Raw genomic sequence first — 12,407 nt, forward strand, 5'->3', positions numbered from 1 at the left:
ATTTTTTACTTCTAGTACCTGCCATAAACTCCTGCAGCCCTAGGGGGCAATGTAGTCTAGTAAAAGCAGGTTGTACCATGTCTCCAGTGCTCTTTGTGGTCCTTCGACCTTGACAAATCATTTACAATCCCCCTGAGCCTCAGAAATTTTAGGAAAAGGAAAGTAGTGTTGTTGCAAGCAAAATATATTTCATGCCCAGCTCGGATCAGGGACTCTGTTTCTCCCTCGTTGACTTCCCATGTTTAATTTATAGAATGAAGACCACTTCCTGCTCTTCAAAGGCGGCTCCTTTGGAAGAATGCTGTCATCTATGGCTACGTTGATAGGGTAAGTAAGGAAGGAAGCTTGTAAGCAGCTTCTCTGCACTCCTGAAGGGGAGGGAGACTTGTAATCACTGCTGTTACAGTGGTCTCCAGAAAACCAGACAGTAGCTTTAGCCTCTGGATTTTCTTCCTTCCTTTCTTTCTTTTTTTAATCTTTATTAACTTGAGTATTTCTTATTTACATTTCGATTATTATTCCCCTTCCTGGTTTCCGGGCCAACATCTCCCTTGCCCCTAACCCTCCCCTTCTATATGGGCTCCCCCTCCCCACCTTCCCCCCATTACCGCCCTCCCTACAACAATCACGTACACTGGACGTTCAGTCTTGACAGGACCAAGGGCTTCCCCTTCTACTGGTGCTCTTATTAGGCTATTCATTGCTACCTATGAGGTTGGGGCCCAGGGTCAGTCCATGGGTAGGGGCTTAGTCCCTGGAAGCTCTGGTTGGTTGGCATTGTTGTTCATATGAGGTCTTGAGCCCCTTCAAGCTCTTTCAGTCCTTTCTAAGATTCCTTCGAGAGTCCCGTTCTCAGTTCAGTGGTTTAATGATGGCACTCGCCTACGTATTTGCTGTATTCTGGGTGTGTCTCTCAGGAGAGATCTACATCCGCTTTCTGTCAGCCTGCACTTCTTTGCTTCATCCATTTTATCTAGTTTGGTGGCTGTATATGTATGGGCCACATGTGGGGCAGGCTCTGAATGGGTGTTCCTTCTGCCTCTGTTCTAAACTTTGCCTCTCTATTCCCTGCCAAGGGTATTCTTGTTCCCCTTTTAAAGAAGGAGTGAAGCATTCACATTTTGGTCATCCCTCTTGAGTTTCATGTGTTTTGTGCATCTAGGGTAATTCAAGCATTTGGGCTAATAGCCACTTATCAATGAGTGCATATCATGTGTGTTTTTCTGTGATTGGGTTGTCTCACTCAGGATGATATTTTCCAGTTTCATCCATTTGCCTATGAATTTCATAAAGTCATTGTTTTTGATAGCTGAGTAATATTCCCTGTAGATGTACCACATTTTCTGTATCCATTCCTCTGTTGAAGGGCATCTGGGTTCTTTCCAGCTTCTGGCTATTATAAATAAGGCTGCTATGAACATAGTGGAGCACGTGCCTTTTGTATATGTTGGGGCATCTTTTGGGTATATGCCCAAGAGAGGTATAGCTGGATCCTCAGGCAGTTCAATGTCCAATTTTCTGAGGAACCTCCAGACTGATTTCCAGAATGGTTTTACCAGTCTGCAATCCCACCAACAATGGAGGAGTGTTCCTCTTTCTCCACATCCTCGCCAGCATTTGCTGTCACCTGAGTTTTTGATCTTAGCCATTCTCACTGGTGTGAGGTGAAATCTCAGGGTTGTTTTGATTTGCATTTCCCTAATGACTAAAGATGTTGAACATTTCTTTAGGTGTTTCTCAGCCATTCGGCATTCCTCAGCTGTGTATTCTTTGTTTAGCTCTGAACCCCATTTTTAAATAGGGGTATTTGTCTCCCTGCGGTCTAACTTCTTGAGTTCTTTGTATATTTTGGATATAAGCCCTCTATCTGTTGTAGGGTTGGTAAAGATCTTTTCCCAATCTGTTGGTTGTCATTTTGTCCTAACAACAGTGTCCTTTGCCTTACAGAAGCTTTGCAGTTTTATGAGATCCCATTTGTCGATTCTTGATCTTAGAGCATAAGCCATTGGTGTTTTGTTCAGGAAATTTTCTCCAGTGCCCATGTGTTCGAGACTCTTCCCCACTTTTTCTTCTATTAGTTTGAGTGTATCTGGTTTGAAGTGGAGGTCCTTGATCTACTTGGACAGGGTGATAAGCATGGATCAATCTGCATTCTTCTACATGCTGACCTCCAGTTGAACCAGCACCATTTGCTGAAAATGCTATCTTTTTTCCATTGGATGGTTTTGGCTCCTTTGTCAAAAATCAAGTGACCATACGTGTGTAGGTTCATTTCTGGGTCTTCAAGTCTATCCCACTGATATATCTGCCTGTCTATCTGTACCAATACCATACAGTTTTTATCACTCTTGCTGTGTAATACTGCTTGAGTTCAGGGATGGTGATTCCCCTTGAAGTCCTTTTATTGTTGAGGATAGTTTTAGCTATCCTTTTTATTCCAGATGAATTTGCAAATTGTTTTGTCTAACGCTATGAAGAATTAGATTGGAGTTTTGATGAGGATTGCATTAAATCTGTAGATCGCTTTTGTTAAAACGTAGGCTGATTATTATTGATACATTAGTTTGAACTCTTTTCTTTCTGATTTGATTATAAATGATCTTTCTTGGTTTTAATTTTTATTTGCATGGGATACCTTTATCTGTCCCTTAATTTTCAGTTTATATGTGTCGTAAGAGTTAGAATCAAGTCTATATAGGCAGCATATGATTGACTCTGTCTCTAATCCTTTCACCTACTCCTTTTTTTATTATAAAGTTTAATTTTTTTCCATCTGAAGTTATTCTTTACATATAATTACTTACCCCACCATTGTGTTGTTTTATAGATATATTATTATCCTATGACCCCCCATATTTGTCTTATTAACAAATTAGTTTTACATTGAGAATATACCTTGAATTTGTTTTCATTATTTCTGTTAAAACTTTGACAACCCTTGTTTTACTCTAAACATTACTTCCAACCTTAAATTAGAACTAACTGTATCCACGTTTGTCATGTGCGTTAGTCATCATTACTTCAGAATGCTAACTGCCTGCTACCTGCTATGTGGCACATAACTGCTGTGAGAGAAATCTGTTTCCCTTCTATTATTCCACAAGCAAATGGTACTCAATGTAAGATGTCTGATAATGTACTAAAATGATCATAATTATCTGATGATTCAGTTGAGTGTCTTACAGAGAGTCTAAAGTTATTATCATGTCAATAATTCCCTTAGGTCAAGCCACTGAGGAATTACGATTTTACTTTCTTTTTAACCATCATTTACCCAATGTGGATAATTTTTTAATCTGAGACATTCTGGGAATTTTCTTTCCTAGTGGTTGTCCCTTTTTCAGAAATTTCTTCATGGTTTCTCTTGGCAGCACACACTCTCAATTTTATTGAAATTCTTTTCTCATTTTTCCAAACATTTTATTTGTTTTTTTTATCATTTAAGTAATATGATTTGATTTTCCTCCAGATTCCATTATTACTTTGAAATTGTCTTTGATTCTTTTTGTAATTTCTTCTTAGGTAATTTGTCTTCTCTCCTACAGAGTTGGTTAGTTCCCATCCCTCCGGATGTCTGAAGTTGCTGTACTGTGTTTTTCTCCCACTTGTTTCTGGTTAATATATGTTATCTCTGAATCAGCTTCTTAAATTAGTCTTAGCAATTTGAGAAACTATCAGTCATTTTCTCTTTTAATATGGCTTCTATTTTCTTGATCTTATCTTTCAAATGTGAAAATCTGAACTTTTCTACCTCAGGTTTGTGTTAAATTATAAGTATCTTCTTTAAATGATTCTATTAGCTCATCAAATTATATATACATATATATATCATCTGCTCTTTAATCTGCACTTTAATTTTCCATTTTATTAGCATGTTTTTCTCTAGAAGAAAAGGTTTGTGTTATATTAGGAGTTTGGACATTTCTGTGATAACTCATCCTGCTGGCAAACTTTAAGCCCATCTTTTATGATTTCGAAGCATACTTAATTTTAATGAGCTTACTGCTCTGTGAGTTTGTTTTTGTTAGTTTGTCCATCTTGATTTCTGCTCATGTCTCCGTGGACCTCATATGGTTAATATTGACAGTGAATTCTATTCTCTTTAAATCTTTGTCTAGAAACTCTTTGAGGCGTGTGAAGTGCCTTTCTTCAAGTAAGGAGGAACGTGTTTTCTTTGGACATGCATTAGAAGGTACTCCTAACTAAAGTTCAGTTTCTATTCAATTTCTGCTTGGGGTTTCTATACCTGGTGTGAAATCTGGTTGTAAATACCTGTGAATATGAACTCCCTGAGATAAGACTGTTTCCGTCTCACTTTGTCTAGCAGCCTTTTCTTCTAGATCTCTTATCCATGAAGGCCCAAACTTACTGTTTGTGATCTAAATTTTGCTGTTGTTTCTGTTTGTTTTATTCCTGTAGCACTAGTGATTAAACCTGAGCAAACTAGGCAACCATCCTACCTGTGCACTAGATCTCTCCTGCAGAATCCCATACTCTGCAAACCCCAGGCTTCATCTCCTATTTCTTGCAATGCTGGCACCCATTCCAACTCATGTTCAGAACTCAAGTCCTGTGGCATTCCTTTGCTTTTACAATTTGACTCCTTTTTGGAACACATGCGTTTCGATTTTCTTTCAGGCCCGTGTAAATTCCTTAGCAAGCCAGTCAGTTCAGCCATGAATAAAATAAAAGAAAAAAAATATTATTTGTACACAGTTTATTTTAAAAGATCTCTCTAGAGATCTAATTTGACATTTATGGGCATGGCCTATTTACAAAAATTATTTCATTTTTCTTAAACATTCTTTCACATAAAATAAGAGTATCTAACACCTTTAAAATTGTTTTACATCTTTATTTATCTGGACCCTGGCACAGGGTTTATATGGCTACCTAGTTAAATGCCCACAGGTTTTCCTCAGGTAGCATTGCCCCAATCACCAAAACCTAATGTTTCAGTTATCTGTGGGCTGGATGCTAGGCCATGCTACCTTTCTCCAAGCCTTCATCCCACCTCTCAAGTCTTGTGCCATCCAAAGAACCCCCTCTCTTTGTGTTTTACAGTAAGAACCTGCTAACCTTAAGGAGGCTTTGTTCCCATGATCTGAAGCTGTATGTTGCAGTTAGGACCAGCTCTGATGTCCCAGTTGCATATCAACATCCAGTGACCCCCAAATCTGAAAACATCACATCCTACTCAGCTGATCCCAAGCAGCCAAGTATGGGTAACAACATCATCAAAATGATCATTCAACAAAGCTGGGACAGATATCCAGACCAAAAGACCCAACTCACCACCGGACTGCAGGTGTTGAGATCCCATTGTAAAAACACAAGTAACTCATGCCCGCGGGCATGCCGGCAGGCACGCACACGCGACACTATATCTCCTTCAAAAATAAGTACCCCAATCACCACCCCTTGTTCATTTCTCCTTGGGGTAGCCAGGCCCAAGAGCATCTGATTGGACTCGAAGAAGGGAAGTTTAGCAGACGGGAGAGTGCAGCACAGGATCTTAGTTGGTGATGAGAGCACCAGTAGTGAAAACACCCAGGAACAGCTTCAGACAACTGGTTTGGTTTAATGGGGGTGTGGGGAGATTTATGCTCCTGGGTAGGTTGCCAGGGTCTCTGGAGCAAGGTTTGTGTGGCTGTGTACCGTTGGTCAGGGCAGGGGTGTTGGAAGATGCTTCATCTACCTACTCAGGCCTTCGGGGCTAGAGGGGTGGTTAATAAGGCTAAACAAAGAAAGAAGCCTGATAACTGCCAGGGTAATCAATTCTTACTAAAGTCGATGTTGGGAGAGCTGGCTTTATGACACCAGGATGGGAGGGGGTAGGTAGCCAACTCTTGCTGTCCTCATGTTTGAAGTATCTGGGGTTGAAGTTCTCTCAACCCTTCCTCCATAACCCTGGGCCATTACGGTCCCATACCCCGTATGTTCACTGAGGAAAATGTTTTATTAAGGTTACTATTACTGTGATGGAACACCACCACCAAAACCAACTTGGGGAGAGAAGGGTCTATTTGGCTCATAATTCGATACTGTATTTCATCATCTAACTTAAGCAGGAACCCAACGGGGCTGTAACCCGGAGACAGGAGCTAATGCTGGGGCTATACGGTGGTATTTACTGGCTTGGTCATCATGTTTTGCTCAGCCTGCTTTCTAACGGAATCCAGGAAAATGTCCTATGTAGCCTGAACTTTTGGAGGCATTTTTTCAATAGGGGTTCTCTCTTCTCAAATAACTGTAGCGTGGGCTGAGTTGGCATAAAACTAGGCCGTGCAGTAAAGTTGTGAGAAACCAACACATAAGACAATGATCTGAAAATAACCTTTATTAACTTCAAGGAGCTCCAAAAGGACATGGATAAACGCAAATAGAAGTCTAAGAAAACACAAAAGGTTGAAGAAAATAAGGAAAACAATTCAGGGTATGAATGTAGAATTCAATAATGAGTTAGAAAATCTGAAGAGAACTTGTGTTTCAGTTTGTACTGAAATAAAACTTGAAATAAGAAAAATTAGTAAGCCGAACTAATAAGCATAGCAACCCAGTTTGCTTTGTAAAACATTTTTTTTTTTTAATTTCAGCAAGGAGAAACCTGAGATTTAAAATACTCCATAACTTAACCAGTCTCTGCAGCTGGACCATTTGTAGCCAGAGTGAACTAACTCCATTGAAGGTTTTGTTTGGCATTTTTCCCCCTTCACTTTTTATCTACTCCAGAGATAAAGTAAAGCTAAAATGTTAATACAATTAATATCCACAGAGAGCATTCGGCTGTCATAAGCGTTTTGTCTTATGTGTTTGTTCTCTTGATGTTTTTGGAGATACACAAGGAAAAGTTTTAGATATGAGAACTTACATCTCAAACTGAGACTTTAGTCACAAAGTAGGCTTACAGCTGTCTTCAAAGTGGTCCCTTTGGAGATTTTAAAAAATTATTTTCCTGGAAAAAGGGGGAAATTCTTTGAGAGGAGGGACTCTTTTATCTTGAAAATCCAAGGATTCATGTAGTGCTTGGTGTATAGCTGGTGAATCAATGAATTCTTTGTTGACTTAGAAGAGCCTAAGTTAACGAGAAAGGAAGTAAAAGTTATCCAGGATAAGAAATGTGTGTGATGGAGATGGCAGGAGAAAGGGGCATGCAGAAGGACAGATAATTATCCTTCTTTGAGAATCATGGTAGAGCATTTCAATCTGACACGAAATGGAAACCATGATGTAAGTCTAAATGCATAAACATTTATTCTATTGATTGATTTCCCATTTGCTGCTACGCCATTTGGTGTTTGGACTCTGTCTTCTTTCTGTGTGTTTAGCCAATTATATAGCTCCTAGGAAAATCGAATGGGTTGATGAATTCATTCTGCTGTACTATCTGTAATCAGTGTCATTTTCACGTGTTATTGTCACCATTCCTGATGCCAATTTTAATGATAATGTTACTCCTACTGAAACAGTTACTATTACTGTCAGGAGGGCCTGTAAGAGAAGAACAGAGCCAAGCAGGGAATATTATCCCAATTTTTTGGAAAAGAAGATTTGAAATGATTCCAAACTTGAGTTCGGGTGTTCTGTCCGAAAATTCAGTGCTTCTTCTGAATTGTGTTTTTGCTCTTAGTATCTATAGATACTTGCTTTGGGCCGGCACTGTTGTGAACACCAGAGTAGCTAAGAAACCAGACAGCAGAATCCTCATGTTACTACAAGAATATGATTACTGTTAGCTGCTTTTTAAAGCTTTCTATTATAATCATGTACATCTTTTGGGTAGAACTTATCCCTAAATATTTATAGATATTGCCAATGAAATGTAAGTAATCATTAAGCATGTTTACTATGTGTCAGTCTGATCATCTCTGCACACACTGCTGTGAGGAGTTAAGCCTAAGTCCATGCCCACTTATTCCTATGTGTAAGTCTTGCCCACAGGCAGGAAAGCAAACAGTAAGAAAGGGAACAGGGAAAGCCTCAGGTTAGGGACTGCAGTGGAGAGATGATGACTAGGGAACAGCTATGAGATGGCTTTAAAAACAAGCTGAGGTCAGATTCTAAGTCTTGGGGCCACTTGGGGCCTACTGTATAATTTGATTATTTTCCTAACCAGACCTTTATGTGACTTGCATCTTTTTTCTCATCACACCAGCTACCAGAACATTCTCATGTGGAGCATGTGGAGTATTTGCTGGCAGAGGAAGCAGAGAGCATATGATTGATGAGCTTCAAAAGATCACTTTTGTTCTTTCTGAGTCTACTCCTGTTTGCATTTTTGCTTCTGTCTAGGAACTTGCAGGTCCATTAAAGGCTACAAGATCACGCTACTCTGTTCATTGAAGTGACTTCCAAGTTTCAAAAGAAAATCAAACATTAATTTTCAAATGAGATACTGGTCATATAATCTTGTAATGACCTTGTACCTTGGCCCAACACACTTTTGAAGACAGACAGTTTCATTTTGATATTCTCTAAGAATGAGAGGTATTGCTTTTTCTTTCTGCTACTCAGTACGGCTCATCTGATGTTTAACCCCCTTATCATCACCCCATCCACTCGTCTCATTCACAGTACAGAGGAATATATTTTATGTTCAGTCATCAAATGGAGAAACATGGAAAACTACTGGAAATCAACTGCAAATTGATATTTTCACTTTATGCAGTGTTCAACCCTTTGGTAATAACCACCTCTATGTAATCTCTGGACTCTGTGAGGGAAAGTACTTTACTGGTAAAAGACATTGTGAATAACGGAAATGTAATCTTCAAAGGGATTTGATAATGTCTATAATCCTCTGTATTATAGGCCTTGCACTTGTTAGATGAATATCAAATATGATTGTAGCAAGAAATGCATTGTTAATAGCATCTGAAGTTCAACTCAGACCTTAGGTATATTACAACAATGACACAGACCACAAGGTACTGAGCAAACATGCCAGGCAGTAAAATGGTGTCCTAAAAAAAGGAAGGGACAAGAAGAATTGAACACTTTTTATTTTGGTTTTATTCATGGAGAGACCTTTAGAACTTGTGGAGAGGAAGAATAATTCCATCATCCTTTGGGGATGTACTGAATGGTTTTGGGCCCCAGGTTACCACTTAACAGAGCCAGACCAGAGATGCCCACAGTTCTGCTAGGTTTTTTTTCTTTCTGTGAATGGTGTTTGAGATGGGAGATAAGTAATATCATGCCTTTGACTCTTACTGAATATGGACAGAGGAGGAGACTAGGGGCGTGTGCAAGAGAACATGTTAGAAAGTCATTTTATTCAGTGATAGGAATCATATAGTTGTTTTAAAGATTTGCATACACTCAGGAATTTTGCTGCAGTGTGATATAGGCCACATACGTAGTATCATGCTAAATTGGAATCCTTTTGTATTCTGTCTCACATGCATATACCTGTACATGTGTGTACCTGCTGGGTACACATCAGGCAGCATAGGAGGTATCTTACGGAAGGTCCTGCTGGTTCCCAGGCAGGGACCCTGAGCACATTTGCAGGATGAGTCCCAGGGTACTTCTGTAGGTGCTCCCAGCATGGCCTCTCCTAACATTCATTGCATCTCAGCCATTTGTTCTCCATGAAAGACTCCTTTCCCCAATCTAAGTTCCCCTGTAACATGGCTTCCCAATAGTGCCACTCAGGATTCAAATCTTGTCCTTGAAGGTCTTGGGGTATCATACTGAGTATCTGGACTCTAATAGCAAAGAGACAGCTTCTCTTCTCTTATGCACTTACTTTCTCCCAAGGTATCCAGGAGAACTTTATCCTTCAGGATCCCGAAGGAACCAGGCCATGAGATAAGGGACTCTTCACCTCCTGCCTACAGACTATTAGAAATTCAGGGTGAAACAACTTAGAAGGAAACATATAACGGCATCTTGCTGAAAATAACAAAGGCTTCATTCTCAATGATAGCATCTTGTATTTTCTTGGTTGCTTTCTCTGATTCAGAAGGAAATAGACTGCAAATGTGTTTCTTCTGTATACTTCAACCTTTTAGACTGTAAACTTCCAGGGGCCAAAACCAAGATTTTAAATCCCCTCATAATTATATTTATATGTTATAATATTTATAGTATCCAATTATATTAAACCAAAGATAATCATGGACAGATAGAAATGGACTGAGTAAAGGAGCAAGTGTGGTTATCCTTGTCTTATTTGAGGAATTTCTTCAATATTGTAACTTGGATTTCCAACCCAAAGGGTCTGTGCTTCTTGGGAGAGCTATAGCCTAATCATATAGACATGCTTAAGATGTATGGATCCCTCTTCCTTCAGGTCCCACTTAACCTGTAGTGGCCTGGATGTCTCAGATACTCTGAAACACAGGTGGCAGGCATGGAGGTTGTGCTGGTCTAAGGAGGACAGCACTACAGTGACTTTTGGCATGTCCTGAGAGCTCCTTTTCTTCTCCCTGTACAGAGAAATGCCAGTAATGATTCAGTGGCGTCTCTCATTTGACAAAGCAATAGAATCAGCTCTTCCTTAGGTCAATTCGAGCTCCACTCTCCATGTTTGCATTAAAAGGTTAATTGCTTTCCACCTACAAGTCCCCAGGTTGGCTTCCCTGAGAAAGAAAAGCCGTTTCAACCAGTGCTGATTTGTACTGCAGTATCATCGGCTGCATCAGGTACACAGAATCTCTTTATTTGCGGCCAAGTGCACATTCCCATTTGAGAGACGGTTGCTGTTGGCAGCCAGCAGTGGCTGGCTGGATAACTGCTTGGTTCTAAAACCCTTGAAGACTTTACTCGGTCTTTTTATTTACAGAGGACTGGTGGAGAGCGGTACCTTATTTTCAAGGGCAGCCTTTAATGAGCACCCAGTGGCTTTTTGATGTTTTCCCTACCACAGACTGTGGGTAAAGGCAGTGCTAGGCATCAGACGTTTTCATCTGTGGAAGTATTTTGTATTGAACCCTGTCAAAAATAACACTGCCTTTGGGATACAGAAAATCCAATTTGATAAGAATGTTCCTCCTTTTTTTTCTTCCTCCTGGACGAATTCTATCAGTGAGGGTGTAGTCTTTGGACTTCAGACATTTTGCACGTGGATAGTAATTTTGGTTGTGGCTTTTTGTAGTTTAGTGATGACTTGAATACCTATGGTCCTGGTCTAAAATGACCTAAATTAGAAACTATAAAGGTGAGAGAGGAAAGAGGAGAGCAGTCAGTCATCTGCTTTCCTTGGTGACATCCCATAGACATAATTAACTCAGGAATGGGAGTTTCATGAGCATTCAGTATCCCCAACTGCTTCTCTCCCAAAGCTTCCTGGGAGGAAGAGGAGGGATTTGGGGCTGGTGGTAAGAATGTGTGTTTCCAGGCCTTGCAATTCTGACTCTGAACAGGCAGTAAGTGTTCAACAGGAACTGTTGGTCCAAACAGAACTCACATCGTGGGTTTGCAAATCACTATTCCTGTGACTTGTTCACTAACAACATGTATTTAAGCATCTATTGTGTTGCAGGGCTACCTACGGATAAAGTTTTGATTTGATCTTTAAGGCCTATGGTTTAGTAGAAGGAAAGAGACAAGAGAGTAAACAAATATAAGATACAATTAGAACTAAAACTTACGTACAGATACAATATTAGCACAGGGCACTGTTCCTTACCTATTTTCTCTATGACCACCCCTTAAAGGAGATTAGTCCTCTTTTATATAATTAAATGCTTTATTTGAAATTTAACCATTATACATATTATATATGGGGTTATGTATTATATATCAATTTATATATGATGCCAATAAATTCTTTGCATTTTGCTTATTGGTTAAGTTTGCTCTTTGACATTTTTATGCATGTCTCTAGTGTGTTTTGTTTGCTATCATTCCTTAATCCTCTCCTATCTCCTTTTCAACACTGTCACCCCTCCTCTTTCCTGCAAGTCTCTTTCATATATTCATGTCTTTCTGGAATATTCTCTCTCTCTCTCTCTCTCTCTCTCTCTCTCTCTCTTTCTCTCTCTCTCTCTTCCTGTGACCCACTGTTTTTAACCAGGTTTGTCTTTGTCACCATACATTTAGAAATATCCACTGGAACCTGGTAAACCCCCTCTTTACTTCTCTTAGCTTCTGTTAGTAAGAAGCAGTTCAGCATTAAGAAGTAATGCTCTACAATTGACTCTGTTTTATTGGATATTTTATTTATTTACATTTCAAATGTTATTCTTTTCCCAGTTTCCCCTCTGTAACTCCCATATCCTATCCTCCCTCCACCTGCTTTAATGAGGGTGCTCCCCTACCCACCTATTCACTCTCACCTCCCCACCCTGGCCTTTCCCTACACTGGGGCATCGAGCCTTCCCAGGACCAAGGGCCTTGCCTCCCATTGATGTCCACAATTGACTCTTAACAGGCCCAATTTTGTTCAGGGCTCGTCCACA

At 39.8% G+C, this 12,407-nt stretch overlaps 1 long non-coding RNA gene across 1 annotated transcript; it reads left to right on the forward strand.

The window, feature by feature from the left end:
- The first annotated feature begins 253 nt into the window (after nt 1-253).
- On the forward strand, nt 254-11,791 carry LOC134482000 (uncharacterized). Its single transcript, XR_015638372.1, has 2 exons — nt 254-327; nt 8,156-11,791. It is a non-coding gene; the product is annotated as an uncharacterized LOC134482000 (long non-coding RNA).
- Nucleotides 11,792-12,407: the final 616 nt, after the last annotated feature.

This window comes from Rattus norvegicus, chromosome 15 (assembly GCF_021556685.1).
Source record: "Rattus norvegicus strain SHRSP/BbbUtx chromosome 15, alternate assembly SHRSP_T2T, whole genome shotgun sequence".
Lineage (NCBI taxonomy): Eukaryota > Metazoa > Chordata > Mammalia > Rodentia > Muridae > Rattus > Rattus norvegicus.